At 35.5% G+C, this 17,376-nt stretch overlaps 1 long non-coding RNA gene across 1 annotated transcript; it reads right to left on the bottom strand.

Moving 5' to 3' along the window:
• Positions 1-8,108: 8,108 nt before the first annotated feature.
• LOC308194256 lies at positions 8,109-17,075 on the bottom strand. Its single transcript, XR_013950403.1, has 3 exons — positions 17,064-17,075; positions 15,870-16,131; positions 8,109-15,747 (listed from the first exon to the last, which is right to left on the bottom strand). It is a non-coding gene; the product is annotated as an uncharacterized lncRNA (long non-coding RNA).
• Between the last annotated feature and the right edge of the window lie 301 nt (positions 17,076-17,376).

Genomic DNA, 17,376 nt, shown 5'->3' with positions numbered 1-17,376 from the left:
TTCATTTTGCATGAGATTTTTCTGTTAAATTATAATGTCTTCCCATGAGGAAAAAGTATCTATCTATATCTATATCTAATCTATATCATCTATATCTATATCTATATCTATATCTATATCTATATCTATATCTATATCTATATCTATATCTATATATCTATCTATATCTATATCTATATCTATATCTATATCTATATCTATATCTATATCTATATCTATATCTATATCTATCTATATCTATATCTATATCTATATCTATATCTATATCTATATCTATATCTATCTATATCTATATCTATATCTATATCTATATCTATATCTATCTAATCTATATCTGTATATCATCTATATATCTAATCTATATCTATATCATCTATATCTATACATATATATATATATAAAGCAAATCTATAGTCTGATGAAAAGCATAGCTTAACCAAAACAAGTATACTATAAATGGTTTAGAAATTTCTGCATATACTATGCCGCATATATACCATCACAGTCTCTCCTGACTGATGCCTTAGCACTTAACATTGGTGTGTCCAAAGCACCACCTGTATAGTAAGTGCTACACACCACTGAAAAAGGCAGGCTAAGAGCATAGATCAAGATTTTTGGTAATTTGTTCTTACATAAATTCTCATGTCAATGTATTTGTGAAAAAGTCTGTTAAAATAAATCTATATCATATCATATTTCAGCCACATTTTGGCTTACCCTTAGGCAGTGAATGATCTTGCTCAGTTGTCACATTGGCATGGTAGAAAAACATGGGTAAAGCAACACTGCTGTTTGAATATTAAACACGTTCATCCACATAGTAGAATGTCAGCATAAGATCCTACATCCAGGCACAAGAGTGTATACGCATTTCCAAAACTTGTGTGTGCAAATCCAGTTTTATTCTTTATCACTACACAAGCAATCTAGGGAACAGAGAATTTTGTCTCAGCTGAAGAAATAGCAGTTCAGACACTACCTTTTCAGCTTTCATTTTTCCATTTGTCACAGGCATGTCTTTACAAACAGCTAGGGTAATACTTTCAGTGACTTCTTATATTCAAAGCTTAAGTAAGCTGGTCATTAATCCTATAATTGAACAAATAGTATAATTTCACAGGTTTTCTCCTGTATGTTGTTGTTGTTTGCTTGTTGGTGATTTTTTTTATTTGCTTGTCTAAAGACAAAAAAAAATAAAAAAATCAGAGCTTGTGGGAATATATATCAGGCATTACTTTATGTTACCTGCAAACATTATTTAAGACTGAAATTTTTCCCTCTTTATTTTTCTTTATATAAATTGTCTTCCAAGTACTTTAAAGAATACAAACATGTATCCCCTAAATAACATTATTAACTCCCTGCTGTTTTTAGACAGATTCACAAATTCATTTTGTTAAATCAATATATATATTTTAACATTCAATTGCTATTAGTGATTACTAGACATTCCAAGATGTGTTAATGTTCGTGAAAAAAATATATTTTCTGGAAATGGAAAAAAAAAATCAAAAGAAAAGAGAAATTGGTTATTTTAAACCTAAGCTTTCCTAAAGGGTGATTGAATTTCTTTATGACATACACAGTCCCCTCTGCTGACTTGCTGAAATCTTGTTATATGTCTTTGTGAATTATTAGTTTGTAAGTGCACATAGTTTGTGAGGAAAAATATTGTTCTCTCCTAGCAGTTCTAGGTTAAATAAAAAACCTTCAAAGCTTGTCATTAAAACAGGATCTGGAAATAAGCACTGGAAATTGCTTCATAGTTGATTAAATAAATATTCTTTGCAGCACTGGACAGCTCTATAACTGTAAAAATAACTTAGATACAGAAATTGCTCCTCATTTATCTCTGGTCTACAATCTTACAATGAAATACTATGATTAAATTAGTGGTCAATGACTAACAAAATTACTGTCACAAATAGTAAAATCACTGGCTTTTGAGAGTACTGTAAGTGGGTTTATTACGTTGTAGTAGTGGGTAAACAACATGATATTTATGTTTAGCTGCTTTTGCATTTGTTAAAGTATCAGGGAAAATATGAAAATAATTAGCATGAATTCAGTATTTTCTGGGTAATGAGAACAAGAGCAAAGCAGAAATAGCAATAATGGAAGTGCATAAAAGAACAAGATAAACTTTGGATGTGATTAGATTATAAATGCTTTCTTTCGTTAATTTAACAGATGTATTCAAGGTAACTGGAAAAGCCAAAACAAAAACAGAAACCTTAGAATAATAGACTTGAATATAAAGAGTTAGCAATATCATAATTTTTTATGTTTACATGTTTTGGACAGTTAATATTGACTGTTTTCAGGAATGCATGTTTCCTCTAAGTTGTTACAACATCAATAGATACTTCTGGAAGTGTTTAACATAGTTCTTATGAAATTCTTGAGATGTGTACCAACAGATAATTTCAACCCATCGTTTCTACTGTGTCCATCCCCAAGTGTACCTATTTACAAAATTATTTCCATTTTTTCCAGTGGTTAAAGAAGCACATTTCAAAATGTGAAAAACTGAAAGCAGAAGTTGATAGCCTTGCAAATAGTCCTGATAACTAATATAAATTCTTCCATATGATTCTTGAAATTCCCTTGGATTACGAGCAAAAATTAACCACTGAAAAAAATGGAAATAATTTTGTGAAATATTCCATTTTTTCCTTATAGCAAAATTATTTCCATATAGCAAGATTATTTGCCATTACTTTATTTTATATCACCAATGATCCATCAAGTGGCTCTCAATATTTGTACCATATTTATACCAAATGTGTTTCGATGTGAGAAATTATAAGGTACAAAGGACGCATCTTATTAAGAAGCTTGAATGAACATGCACCAAAAATAAGAATCTTAAATCTAGACACTTTGGATGACATGCAAAAAATGAATGACATGGAAAAAATGTTATTGTCTAATATCATGAATGCCACAGCAGACAAGACAAAACGTCTGGCACGCCTTAATCACGTAGAAGTGAATTTTGAATGACTGCATTCTGCAACTACTGTTATGCTGTGAAATGCAGTTAAGATAAGGAAGGCTACTGAAAAACAAACAAACAAACAAACAAAAAAACATTTAACTGGATAAAATAATAAACCATTTTAATATCCAAAGTTCTCAATCTATATTTTCATTTTTAAATTATGAACAGTTGTATTGCATTTTAAATTTATCTTTCACCAGTGTAGATTTTATCTGCTGACTTTTTTTTTTTTTCTTCAAACTGACAGTATACCATAAACATTTTCTTCCATTTGCCCAATACTCCATCACTTTAGACTGGATATCATTTATTTATAAAACTAGAAAATCATATCCTAAGGCAATGCACTGCAGGAACCTTTCATGTTTAAATGACAGATATTGAAGGAACAAGACATACTACAAGAATAATGCTAGTGAATAAGAGCTTCCATTACAAGAATACATTAAACTGATGCATTACCAAACCTGTGTTCTGTATCATTTATCAACAACATTAAGAATATGACAGATTTATTCAGAATGACTGGTTTATTAAATCTATTTCTTAACATCTATATCACATAAAATATTAAAGGTAAATATAATAATTGCAATTTTTAAAAGTTGGTGAGTTTTTTAATACAATGGAGTAAGTTTATTCTAAGTTTTTGTGTGTGTTTTGGTTTGGTTTGGTTTTGCATATGAGGAGAAAAATATTAAGACTGAGGTGAGATTAGCCAAAGTTAACAGAAGACTGACTTCCTAACACCAGAAAGAATATATTTTTCCACTGCAGAGTTCATAAAAATCATCTATATTTCATATAGAAGAAAATATGACTTAGCAGGGGAGTATGAAATAATATATAAAAATATAAAAGAAGGGCAGAAGTATTCCAAGATGACAAGGAAACTGCAACTGTTTTAAAGCATCAATGATCTCATTTAAGTCTTACTGGCCTCTTGGTCTCAGTGCTTATATTCTTTATTCTTATAACTTTTTTTCCTTCCTTCTTCACATTCTTATATTCCTGTAATAATATCAACATTCACGTTATCTCAACAGCTGATTCTCTTACATAAATTAATATAGCTACTTCAAGGAAAGTTCTTCCAAAAGAAAATAGCATGCATTAGGTTAGCTTTGCATTACATTTTACCACATTTTGTTAGCAAAATAGTACTGCTGTTTTGGCACAGCAATCTTAAAGGATGAGTCTGAGGATGACTGCAGAAGGCAAGTTAGTAATGGCAAATATACACAGAGACAGGGAAAGATAAATCATCAGCTCCATCTGCCTAAAAGGATATAATAAGGAGACACTCAGCAGAAGACAATAGTAAACCGTATCTTTTGGGGCCTTTACGCTCTCAGATGTGGTTGAGGAGGGCTAGCTTTCTAGCAACAACCTTGTCATTTCTACTGCCTTTCCTAGCTGCATTCTAGGACATCAAATGAGACCTTCACATGCAAAACTTTTATGACCATTGCTAATGAGCCTGGAGGGCAGTCTAAAATAACAAAACTGTTACATGAATTATCAAAGAAAATCTTAGAAATATTCTAAACTTGTGAAAGTACCTTCCAAACCTCTGTTTTCATATTCCAAAAACTTTCAATTTTCTGACAGTAAAAGAAATTTACTCGTGGTAAAACTAACTTTTCTTTTAGAATTATGCTTTTGTCTGATAAAGATACAAAACAACAACAGCAATATTTTCTCAGCTATCATGAAATATGAATAAGGTTGGTACCTTTGGAAATACTAAAATGAGTACTTTGTGTGGGAGTGGATTTTTGTGTGCAAAGGAGGTTCATAAATGGGTAGCTGGAGATACTGGGATGGCAGTTGGCTATCTCAGCTGTTTATGGTATTAAAGAGATTGAAATGGATGCGCACAAGACATGTTAGAATATGATTTTTCATTTATAATTTAAATGCATACTTATGATTATTCTGCTTATGCTTTAGTAAATGGATTTTATGCCTCAAGGAAAATTTCACTAAGTCCTTTAGAGGCTACAAATTTTTGTTTGTTTGCTTTTAATTAAAATTCAAATATAAGTCAATTCAATATTGTCAGGACTCAAAAGATATTTGATTATTACTCCATTCCTACCTTAGTAGTAGAAAAGAATACTTTTTTTGTTTAAATATTCATGCTATCCATAATGAATTTATTAGACAAAATATCCCTCCAGGAATAATATACATAATTTATATGCAGTGCAACAATAGAATTCTTCCTAGTACATCAAGCATAAATGGGATAGGGTGAAGATAAGAGTATTGAAATGGTGAACCTTGCTAAATAATAGGAGAATACCCGCAGGTATGATATCCTTACAGTTGTCTGTAATACCATGATATTTGAAACTAAAATATGAGTGTCTTCAGTGATGATACTATATTGGAAAGAACCCTGGAGATTTTCAGCAATTTTAATGATATGACCAAACTAAAGCCAAACTGTAGAACCACAAATAAAATTTCATGTGCTGCCAATTTAATGTGAGGTAATCAATACAGATACTGAGGTGTCAAAAAAACATGGGGAAATTATCTGTCTCCTAAACTGGAATCATCACAGTGGAACTCGATATGGCAACATTCCAGAACTGGTACCAGCTTCTTCCTGTGCTCAGAGCAGACTGATTTTCCCCCCTGCACATCTCTCACTTCAGAGTGATAAAGTTCTAACATTTTGCTTTGAAATATGTACTGGCTTTGCAACACATATACCACCATATTTAATGTCTTAAATATAGTTTAAAATGTACATATCAGAAAGATAAGATTTACAGGAAGAAAGATAGGGAATACTATCACAGCTTCATCCTTGAAGAAGACCTCAGGAAAAACTGTGGGAATGTGGTTATGGGGGTCGACAAGCCCCATGGTTGGTGATATCACTGGACTCTTAAGGATGAGGCCATCAAGAATGTAAAGAGTTTATAGGGAACAAAGAAGGGTGATTCAGGAGATGCCTTGCTGTCTTGGACTGCTTGTTCTCCAGCCCTTAAGGCATGGAAGTTGCTGGGTGTTTGCTGTTGCCGGGCAAAGTTGTTTGACCAATGAATAGTTAGTGGACAAAGTACTGCTGTAGAGCGAATGGTATAAGAAGAGAGCCTGCCCTCAATAACGGGATGAAGTTATGTCCTCAGTAAGAGAGAAATGAAGTTATGTCCTCAATAAGAGAGAGTTGAAGTTATGTCATCAATAAAGTAGTAGTAGTTACTGATCCTGAAAGAACCCTGGTGTCCGTGTGGTCTTTATGCCACAAATGGCACCCCAGATGGGACATGAAGAAAAGGAACAGGGACGTGAAGAAAACGAACAGGGACTGCCTGAAGAGCAGGGGCAAGCTAACAGAACAGGGACAAAAACAACAACAACAAAAAAGAATAAACAGGGACAGGCTAACAGAACAGGCACCAGGACAGGAGCAGGGACATTGATCGCCTCATGAAGATAGGTTCGGCTGAACTCAGCAAATTGCTCAGAGAAGCTCATACTGAAAGTCGCTGAAAGAAAGCGCACAGGAGCTGAAAGGAAGCTGAAGCTGAGAGAAGCGGACCCCCGCACACAACTGCCCCTCACTGGCCAAAGGTAAGCAGTTGCGCGCGATGGGGAATCATATGTCCTTAGAAAAAAAAATGACCTGGTAACCTTCCAGCTTATTCCCTTTATTATGAATCAGACGGTTTATGATCCTGAAACATGGGACCAAATTGAGGTCAAGGTGTGGGACTCTGCTACTAAAAACGACAAGGTTGTGGCGGGATTACTCGGCACCTGGCAAGCAATCTCTGAGGCCTTAAAGAGCCACGTGGGACCACAGTCATAAACGTGTGGTTTGCCAGATAGTGAGGGAGCTGCGGGCTCCTCCACCAATCCGCCTGCTACGCCATCGCACCCAACCCCTCCCGCCTCCCCCCCGCCGCCCCCCGCCGCCCCCTGCCGGTACTGCTATCGCAGGCCTTTGCTGTTGCGCCCCCTGGTGACCTGGACGTTCCTTTTGATCCAGGCCCTATAGGCCCTGAAAAGGAGCCGGATCTGTTTCCCTTCGATCCAGGAGGAATAGGATACATAAGGCCCGAAGGCTGAGTTGCTTAACAACTTGCTTAACAAGCGAGACACATTGTTCCCATGACTAGCCCTGGAACTCTCCAGTGTTTGTAATCAAGAAAAGGAATGGAAAATGGAGACTGTTATCTGAGAAAAAATAATGAAATCATGGAAGATATGGGAGCACTTCAACTGGGATTGCCATCTCCAACTATGCTCCCCCAGTCATGGACATTAATAGTAACAGACTTAAAGGATTGTTTTTTAAGTTCATGTTTCAACTGATACCTTTTCTCTTTGTATTTTTGCATCTGTTCATGCAGGAGAAAAGGCAAACAATGTGTGTAAACATATTCAGTCAGCTTTTGCGATATTAGAAATCCCCAAAATGACTAAAACACTTAATGGGCCAGGATATGTGGCCCCTGCAAACCACTTCTTTTTCAACAGTGGGACATTCAACATCTGACGGGTATACCTCGTTCTCCCTACAGGTCAAGCAATTATTGAACAGACCCATGGTACCATAAAAGCTATGCTTCTAAAACAAAAAAGGGGGAGTAGGGGTGTGACCCCCAGGAAAAGACAGCTAAAGCATGCTATATTCTTAAATTTTTAAATCGATGGACAGACGAAGGTCCTCCAATTCACAAACATTTTAATCACAATACTTTAATCTCGGTTAAAGAACAGACAGATATGGGAGACAGATCTGGGAGACAGATCTGGGAGACAGATCTGGGAGAAACTCAGTTAAAGAAAGGGCACAAATCATGGTCAAAAAATTAAAGCACCAATCATTGGAAAGGGCCCTACTCTCTAATAACTTGGGGTCAAGGTTGTACGTGTGTTTCAACAGGAGCCGGTCCTAGATGGGTGTCAGCATGATGGGTCCGTCTGGCCATCTCATCATCTGCCTTAAAATGATCACAGCACTCTCCTCCGTGGTTTGGACTCCAGCTCAAACTAAAAACAATGTATGGGAGGGTCCTGCTGGCATAAGCAGGACCCACAGACAAGGACTCCAGGAGCTGGACGGGCAGCCAGAGCACCCCCTGCTGGGCAGCACTCAGTGCCTGCCTCTCCCAGGGATGCGGTTACAAAATTTGTTAAAGATAGAGTTAGTATGCCTGGTAGTTTTTCTCTGTGTTTTAATTTGTGTTAATTACACTTTTTTATGTTAATAAAGAAGGGGGAGATGTGGGAGTGTGTAGCAGTTACTGATCCTGAAAGAACCCTGGTGTCCATGTAGTCTTTATGCCACAAAAAAAAAACCTTTCTGAAAAGTGCCACTGTGTACCTTAACACAAGAATCTAAAAGAGAAAAATGAATGAAAGAGAAGATTTTCTCTGATGATCTCTCCTTTTTTCCAAATTAACACAGTTCAATATGTGTACATGGAAAAAAAAAAAAAAAAAAAGTGTATATTCTGTTCACTGAAAGGATAAAGTCCCTGTTATACCAGAGCATACTCTTAGAGGTATCCTGAGCTGTTCACAGAATCTGTCTGCTTGAGATAGACAAACTTTCACGTTCTGCTAAATGAATTCAATGAAGAATTTTCTTCAAGCCTTTTTATATCTTTCAGAGGATAGTCAGATTCTTTCTTTCCACTAAATCTGATTTGACAAAGTCTTTAATTAAACATTTGTTCATAAATGAGTGTGTGCTTAAGATTGTTAAGTAGCATTAGTGGTATAGTTTTTAAAATTCCAAATAGAAAGTATAGGATAGGATAGGATAGGATAGGATAGGATAGGATAGGATAGGATAGGATAGGATACGATACGATACGATATGATACGATAGGATAAGATACTTAAGTAGGAAGGGACCTACAAAGTCCAACTGCCTGACCACTTCAAAGGTTACAGTTATTGAGGTCATTATCCAAATGCTTCTTGAACACTGACAGGTACCGGGCATCAACCACCTCTCTAGGAAGCCTGTTCCAGTGTTTGACCACCCTTACGGTAAAGAAATTTTTCCTAATACGTAGTCTGAAAGCATCAGATATTTAACAAAACCATCATTCAAAAGCCAATTTAACTATATAAAATTCATTATTATTCTCTCTCTTACTTTTGTCCTTGGAATGCTTTATTTCTTATGTGTTTTAAAGTATAGCACCATTAATAAAGTGGACTGAACATTGAAATATATTTTTGCAGTTAAATTACTTTTAATAGATACGATGAAACATGTTGTTGTTGTTATTGTTTGATTTTTTTTCCTCCACCAAAAGGGCAGAGTATTCTACATTACAACATTTCGATTAAGAATGTACAAACAAAAAGACAGCTTTTAAATCATTAAAACACCTACAGCAGTGACAAGGAATTCAGTGCCTACCTTGGCAAACTGAGCCCTCTTACTAATTTGAACTGCATATTTTCTTGGCAAAGGAGACGTTGCTATTGATTTCTACCATTCCTAACAAAACCCCTTCTTCATGGACCCTAAACCTGGGAATTTGCTAGTACAATCTGGTATCAAGCACACAGTGTGCAAATGTCCAATGTATGAAACACTAGAGAATGTCTCAGGTATCCTGTGTTGAAGAGACTTCTTATTAGCTATCCATTGCGGGCCAGCTCTTTCCCCTTGCAAGATATCTGTCTATTCATAAAACTGAAAGGATATTTTATAATACTAAGCCTCATTTCTACCTGATTTGTAGGGACAATCATATAATTAAGTGTGCTTTTAGGTGTCTAAATAGAGCCAACTGTGCCTTCAAATAATTGTATGTTGAAAAATAAAATGTTCGCATCTAAAATTAAAGTCATGTAGTTATGTTACATAGCTTATATAGAGTATTTATTTTTTTCAAAGAATGAGTCATGTTCTTTGTACAATAAAAAGAAAGAAAGAACATAGATTTCTACAGAGTGCACAGGCACGTGGGCAGGAAAATTCATATAAGGTGTCTGAGCAAATCCAGGGGGAATTAATGATCTGCTCTATTCAAGAACATCAAAAAAACAATGCCATCTGGTGTTAAGTGGAATTTTAGCCAAGAGCTGGCAGCAAAATAGGTTTGACAACCTTGACACAAAAACTACTTATTCTCAGTGCCAATTATTCTCTCCCTGCCAGTACAAAAGCATATCTTTCAAAGAATGGCATTTAGCCATTACTGGCATTTGAAACAACACACAATCTTTACACCTTAGAGGATTAAAGCAAAAATACTTATGCAAAGCACCGAACAGAAATAACAGAATAGTCTGGATAAACACAAGAAATATGAAATCACTGTTCATTATGCTTAAAACTAGTAAGAACTAACATCACATCAAGTAGAAAAAAAAAAAAAAAAAAACACAACAATGATCATTGCTCTAGCTGGGGAATTTGGAATATAGTTTGTTTCTGATACTGATAATTTTTAAGTCAAAATTCATTTTTTTTCCCTTCTTTTGAAAGTGGTATAGTGAATCCTTGTTTTTCTTACAGAAGTAAATTTTTGGCTCGACTCTCTATGCCTTACCAAGTACATTTTTCTAGATTAGTGACATAGGAATGGATAGAACTGAGATGAATTTCTTTCACAGTCTTAATTGTTTCACTATTCAAAGTCAAAATAATACTTTGCTCAGTTCTCAAGTATTTTTTAACCTATTTCAGATAAGTATAATCACATGAATGGGTTTTCTTTTGTTTTCGCTTCCTAAGGCAAAAACATGACTTTAATTTATCTGTTACCAAGTGTTACAGTTTCTGCAGCTAGCCAAAATTGATAGACATAACTTCTCTTCCTGCAAGTGCAAGAACTCTCTTTTAGTCAGTGGCACTGGAGAATGGCTATGCTACATATAATCAAAATACAAAGTAAACTTAAAAAGAAGAGGATTTCAGGGACATAGCAATGATCACCTTCCAAAATCTCTACATTGATCTAAAAAGTAACCACTTACTTCTAGCTTTTAAAATTCTCACATATAAAGTGTTAAGACATTTTAGAAGTAATATATGATGATTCTCAAGCAATGGTTGTACATCTCAGAAAGATTAAAACAATTTTATCGAATTCACTTTGCTGATAGATTTAAACTGTACAATGTGGTATGGAAGGTGTTATGATATAAAATACACATCGGTGGATGCAAAATTTTATCTTGTAACTTGCAGTAGTGATAGGCAATGCCAGATTGATTCTTTATGCTGTTTTTTGTTGCTGGTGTTGTTTTCATTTTTTCATTATTAATTACTAATAATTAACACTAATTTCTAAGTGATAAATCTAAGAATATATGTTGCATATTCAGAGGAAAAGAAGTATGGTGTGGTATGATTTTTGACTTGTATAGAATATCTGGGTCCTAAGAAAAAGTACTTGTTTTAAATAGATCTAGTTATCATAAAGCAGTCACCTATTGTCAAAAAATATAAAAAAATTATCATATTTTAAAAATTTGAGTATAAGGACATGACAACGGCATCTGCATTATATTCTGTATGACCCTGTGTATCTTGTTCCTTCGCTCTTTCACATTCTCTGGTTCTAGACTTTTTTTAGAAGTGCATCATTTCGTCTTTCAGAAAGGAAGTAGGAAATATTAACTATAGTATAAAGAGTAAGAATAAATATCTCTGTTATTTACTTCTGTTCATATGCATGTAAAAAATACATTCAGACAACAGTATGCAAACCTTTTAAAAGCACTGAGATCAAAAATAAATATAAACAGAAAGACAAAATCCAAAATTTTAACTGATTTTTGACATTTGATTTGACTTACACAACTGAGTTGTAGACATGGCTACAGCTTAGTAAAATTTTCGTTTTGAACACTCAATTCCCAAGAAACGAGTGAGACAAGCATCAGCAAAGCCTATACAGTTGATGAAATTTATTGACATTTTGTATATGCATATTCATATTTCAATTTTTTTTTCAAAATTTTAATTTTGGTTCATAATGAACGTCATCTAGTTTTCATTAAATTAGTGATACTATGATTTCAATGATTATCTTATCTTCATAAAATCATAGAAATATAGAATGGCTCAGGTTGGAAGGGACCTTAAAGATCATCTAACTCCAACCCACCCCAGCCATAGACAGGGATGCCAGCCACTAGATCAGGTTGGCCAAGGCCCCATCCAGGCCTGGCCTTGAACACCTCCAGGGATGGATATCCACAACTTCTCTTGGCAAACCATTCCAGTGCCTCACCACTCCCTGAGTGAAGAATTTCCTCCTAATGTCTAGTCTAAATCTCCCCTCTTTTAATTTAAGACCATTCTCCCTTGTCCTATCATTATCTACACGAGTAAAGAGTCCTTCTCCATCTTTTTTGTAAGACCCTTTACGTACTGAAAGGCCGCAATGAGGTCTCCCTAGAGCCTTCTCTTCTCCAGGCTGAACATCCCCAGCTCTCTCAGCCTTTCGTTACAGGAGAGGTGCTCCAGCCCTCTGATTAACTTTCTGGCCCTCCTCTGGGCTTGTTCTAACAGGTCCATATGCTTCTTGTGCTGGGGGCCCCAAACCTGAACACAGTACTCTAGGTGGGGCCTCACGAGGACAGAGTAGAGGGGAGCAATCACCTCCCTCAACCTGCTAGTCACTCCTCTGTTGATGCAGCCTAGGATTCAGTTGGTCTTGTGGGCTGCAAGTGCACACTGCTGGCTCATGTTGAGCCTTCCATCCACCAGAACCTCCAAGTCCTTCTCCGCAGGGCTGCTCTCAGTGAGTTCTTCTCCCAGTCTGTACTCCTGTCTGGGATTGCCCCAACCCAGGTGCAGCACCTTGCACTTGGACTTGTTAAACCTCATTAGGTTCACATGGGCCCACTTCTTCAGCCTGTCCAGATCCCTTTGAAGGGCATCTCTTCCTTCTTTGGCATCAGCTGCATCACTCAGCTTGGTGTCATCTGCAAACTTGTTGAGGGTGCACTCAATCCCATTGTCTATGTCATTGATAAAGATAGTGAAAACTACTGATCTTGAGACAGACCCCTGAGGGACACCACTCGTCACTGGTCTCTACCTGGAAATAGAATCATTGACCAGAAAAAAGAAGCCCTCTAAGCAGGCTGGGATGTAGCTCAAACCTGTGACCACAGAGTGCTGTAGGGGGGAGGTAAGCAGTGCAACCACTAGGCTACCGCCAGTTTCTGTGGTATCTATGGGTCTTAATAGATGCCTGGAAATAAAATGTAAATGCTGTTGGAATTTGTTTCACTAAACTGTGGCATTTTAGTATTGCTTGACAATATCACTGTCATAAAATTCATCCTTGTTTTAGAGATTTCTGGAAAAAAAAATATATACATAGATCCCACTTAAATATGTCTACCCAAACAATGTAGATGCTTAGGCATTTCATGAGTCTGCTTTATTTTATGCATGGGGCTCTCCAACCAGGCGATCTTGTACATTCTAAAATCACGATACATTTTTGATGCAATATATCCCTTCCAATATGACTTCTCCCCACCCCTCCCCACCCCTCTGCAAGTTTCTATGTTTCTGAATTTATTTTTACTTATTCTTTTCCATTCAACAATGCCTCAGTGATGTTTCCTAGATACTTTTAGGAACTTTAACCTATAAGATATTAATTCTGTGTTGCTCAGTTTAGTGATATAAATGAGAAAAAAAAATATTCAGAAGAATTGCAACAATTATTTAAGATCTTCAAAGCCTTCCTTTCAACAGAAACTAAAAAATCTCAATTTATTACTTTCACTGAAATAAATTAATTTATCATATTCAGTATCTAGTCTCCTGAAAAACTGAATTCTGGTACAGTAGGAACCTTGCTGAGAAGGTACAAAAAATATTAAGGAGAAATCTGAAACAAACAAATAAACACACAAATATTCTCAGTGAATAAAATTATCTATAGGAATAACTTTAAAGATGTGAATGAATCTTTGTTGATTAAAGCCTTTATTTCACAATTAAAGTAGAATATGTATTAAGAATGATGATCAAGTAGAAGTTGTGGGTTGGATGCAAATGTTGCCATGTGAAACTTTATAGCATAGTATCCAACAGGAAAACTTAAAAGAACAAAACTGTTCCTTCCAGCCTTAAAAATCTAGGACTTTACCATGTTGGAAAAGTGTTAGGTAAGTTTATTACAATGATCTTAAAATGACAGGGATCTCTACAAATATGGGGATTACATACATCATATTTAAATTAGCCTGCTTGAATAATAGTTTTGGTTACTGCTTCAGTGTTTTCATTTTATGTCACAATTCTCATTGAGTTAATAAACTCAGTTTCACCTTGATGATTTCACCTTCATATCAGCCTGACATTATATTATTTTAGTAAGAAATAGAAATAATAGAATCTATTATGTTACTTAGTCATCAAATGCAGTACTCTAATCATTATTTACTGTCTTCACATAAATGCTTCTCTCACTTCATTTTATTCATTTTAAAAATTTCCTTAATTATGCAAAGTTATGGATAGACCATTTTGTATTTGTTAAATTAAATGTCATTTGATCGTTACACTAACTTATACATTTCAAATGTTTAATGCCCATTTCCATATAAATAGTCTATAAAAGTCTTTCATAATAATGCTGAGAAGTTTAAATATGTATAATTATTAAATGATGCAATTTGCGTAGAAAAACACGTGTAAGTATTGGCATTGTGTATACCTTTAAATAGGAAAGATGTAAAATACTGGCACCATTATCAAAGAGATAATATTGTCCAGAAATGTATTGTAGATAATTTATGAGTGGCTTATTCTAGCTTCATTAGAATAATGCCTAATAATATAGTATTTTGAAAATATTGGAAAAAAAAAAAAAGAGTGTTAATGTCTTAAAGTGTTAAGTTTTACAAATCCCATAGTTTCCAAAAGTCTGTTTTAAACCAAACCTGGTTTTGTGAAGAATGCACTACAAGATATTTAACTCTGAGGTCTTCTCAATTTCCACTAATCCAACAAAATTACATGCCATTTTATCCTTACTCATCAATCAGTTACATTAGGAGATTTTCCCATAGAAAACAAAACAAAACAAAACAAAACAAAACACAGATAGCAGTCATGCTTGTGAAAAAGAGGTGGTCTCATGCTGTTCATGAAAAGGACTTAATTCATGAAATTTTATCTCTAGTAAACAATTCATAGACTATACTTACTAATATTCAGTATTGAAATAAAAAATTAAACTAGAATTTGGGGAAAAGTATTTAGAAATTACATTTTCTTCTTGTGGAGAACAACAAAAAAAAAAAAGTCCTATTTACCACATAGAAGACCATGTCAAATTGCAAGAGAGACCTCTGTAAATCTTGGGATGTTCAAAATATGGGCTTAGAAACCCTTTTCATAGACTGTTTAGGATGTGTGCAGGGATAAGGTGATGTGAAAGGGGTGGAAGGAAGAAAAAGAAAAAAATAGTGTCTCAAGCTTGTGCCCTATACTTTCATAAAAAACAAAAACAAACAAACAAAAAAAACCTCTATTCTCTTAGATGCATGGAACTTTCTCTAAGAGAAATTGGATCACCAGATAAGAAGTAGCAGTGATCTGTATGAATGAACAACATGCTGAGATCTGCCTGAATATCTGCCATCAGATCAAGTGGTTTCATTCTTAAATGTGAGCAATTAAAATAACCAAACCCAGAAAATATTGCAATTGTATAAATATTTGGCAATAAGATGTGACAAAGAAGGCCAAGGCCCAATTTGAGTTAAATCTGGCATGGGGTGTCAAGGAAAATAAGAAGGGCTTTTTCAAATACATCAATAACAGAAGAAACACTAAGGAAAATGTGGGCCCACTGCTTAATGATGTGGGTGCTCTGGTGAAAAAGGATACAGAGAACGCAAAATTACTGAATGTCTTGTTTGCTTCAGTCTTCACTGCTAAGACTAGCCTTCAGAAATCTCTTACCCAAGAGATAAGGGAGGGAGTCTGGAGAAAGGAGTACTTTCCCTTGATGGAAGAGGATCAGGTCAGAGGCATCTCTTAGGCAAACTTGACCCACACAGATCCATGGGCCCAGATGGGATGCATCCACGAGTGCTAAGGGAGCTGGCGGATGTTATTGCTAGCTCACTCTCCATCATCTTTGAAAGGTCTGAAATGCAAAAAGATGATGTAACTTTCCAAGAATCTTTTTGAAGACTTAGAAAATAGGTATTTGTTAACAGTGGCGTGTATATGCGGGATAATTCCACCAAACAAGTACACCTAAGCAAGACAATGAGTACTTACTTATTTATGGTACAGTGATATACATATTCATACAATTTCCAAGAAAGAGCAGGATTTATGTTGATGGTTTCTCAGAACTAATTACTATATTTTGTCTCCTACTTTTGCATGTGCAGTACCCTCTGGTGGTCGCACTTTATGGTCTTTCTGATGAAGGCTCATTGTCTTCTTCACCTTGTACTTTTCTTCTTTCTGTCTTTGCACATGCTCAGTCATTATTTAACTGCTTCAGCGGTTTTTCTCTTTACTAGCTCAGCCATTTTAATTTAATTTAATTTAAAGTCCTGCTTTAGGGCACCATGTTCCCTCTAAAAATAGGCTCTTCCCTGATTATGTTGGCTAGAGCTGAGTCTTATCGCCTGAGGCTGATAAAACAATTTAGCAATTTAAGCAATCCCTTCAGGTTACTACGTTACATATTTTGTGTTTTATACTCTTCGTTTCAGGTCATGGAGAACAGAAGGGGTGCCTGAGGACTGAAAGAAAACCATTGTCACTCCAGTCTTCAGAAAGGGCAAGAAGGAGAACCCAGGGAGCTACAGGCCAGTCAGCCTCACCTCCATCCCTGGAAAGGTGATGGAATCACTCACCCTGGAAGTCATCTCCAAACATATGGAGGAGAAGAAGGTGATCAGGAGTAGTTAGCATGGGCTCACGAAGGGGAAATCATGCTGACAACCTTCTTTAATGGAATTACTAACTGAGTGGATGAGGGGAGAGCAGTGGATGTTGTCTACCTTGATTTCAGTAAGGCTTTCAACACTGTATCCCATAACTTCCAAACCAAATATTCACCTTGGTAGCTGAAGGAGTCACATTGTATCTTCTTTTAGGAAATCTATGAGAAATAATTCAAAAACATTTCCTCTCTGATGCTTAGAAGAATTTTAAATTTTTCAGTAGTAAAAGTTCATGTGTCACGGTTAAGCTCTGAGAAGCATGTTAATATTAAAAAAAATATTTGTTGAAGGAAGTTACAACCTTCATCAGAGAGGGGTCGCCTACCACACCCTTCCAATCTAAACTCCACCTCCCGTTTCCTAAATAACACCATATAAAATGCCTCAGAAAAGATAATATAGATTGAGTTTCTCACCAACATATAATA

The sequence above is a fragment of the Anser brachyrhynchus genome (genome assembly GCF_964034855.1).
Source record: "Anser brachyrhynchus genome assembly, chromosome: 4".
Lineage (NCBI taxonomy): Eukaryota > Metazoa > Chordata > Aves > Anseriformes > Anatidae > Anser > Anser brachyrhynchus.
Note: the sequence above shows the minus strand (reverse complement) of the source record. Positions and strands in the feature narration are given on the sequence as shown.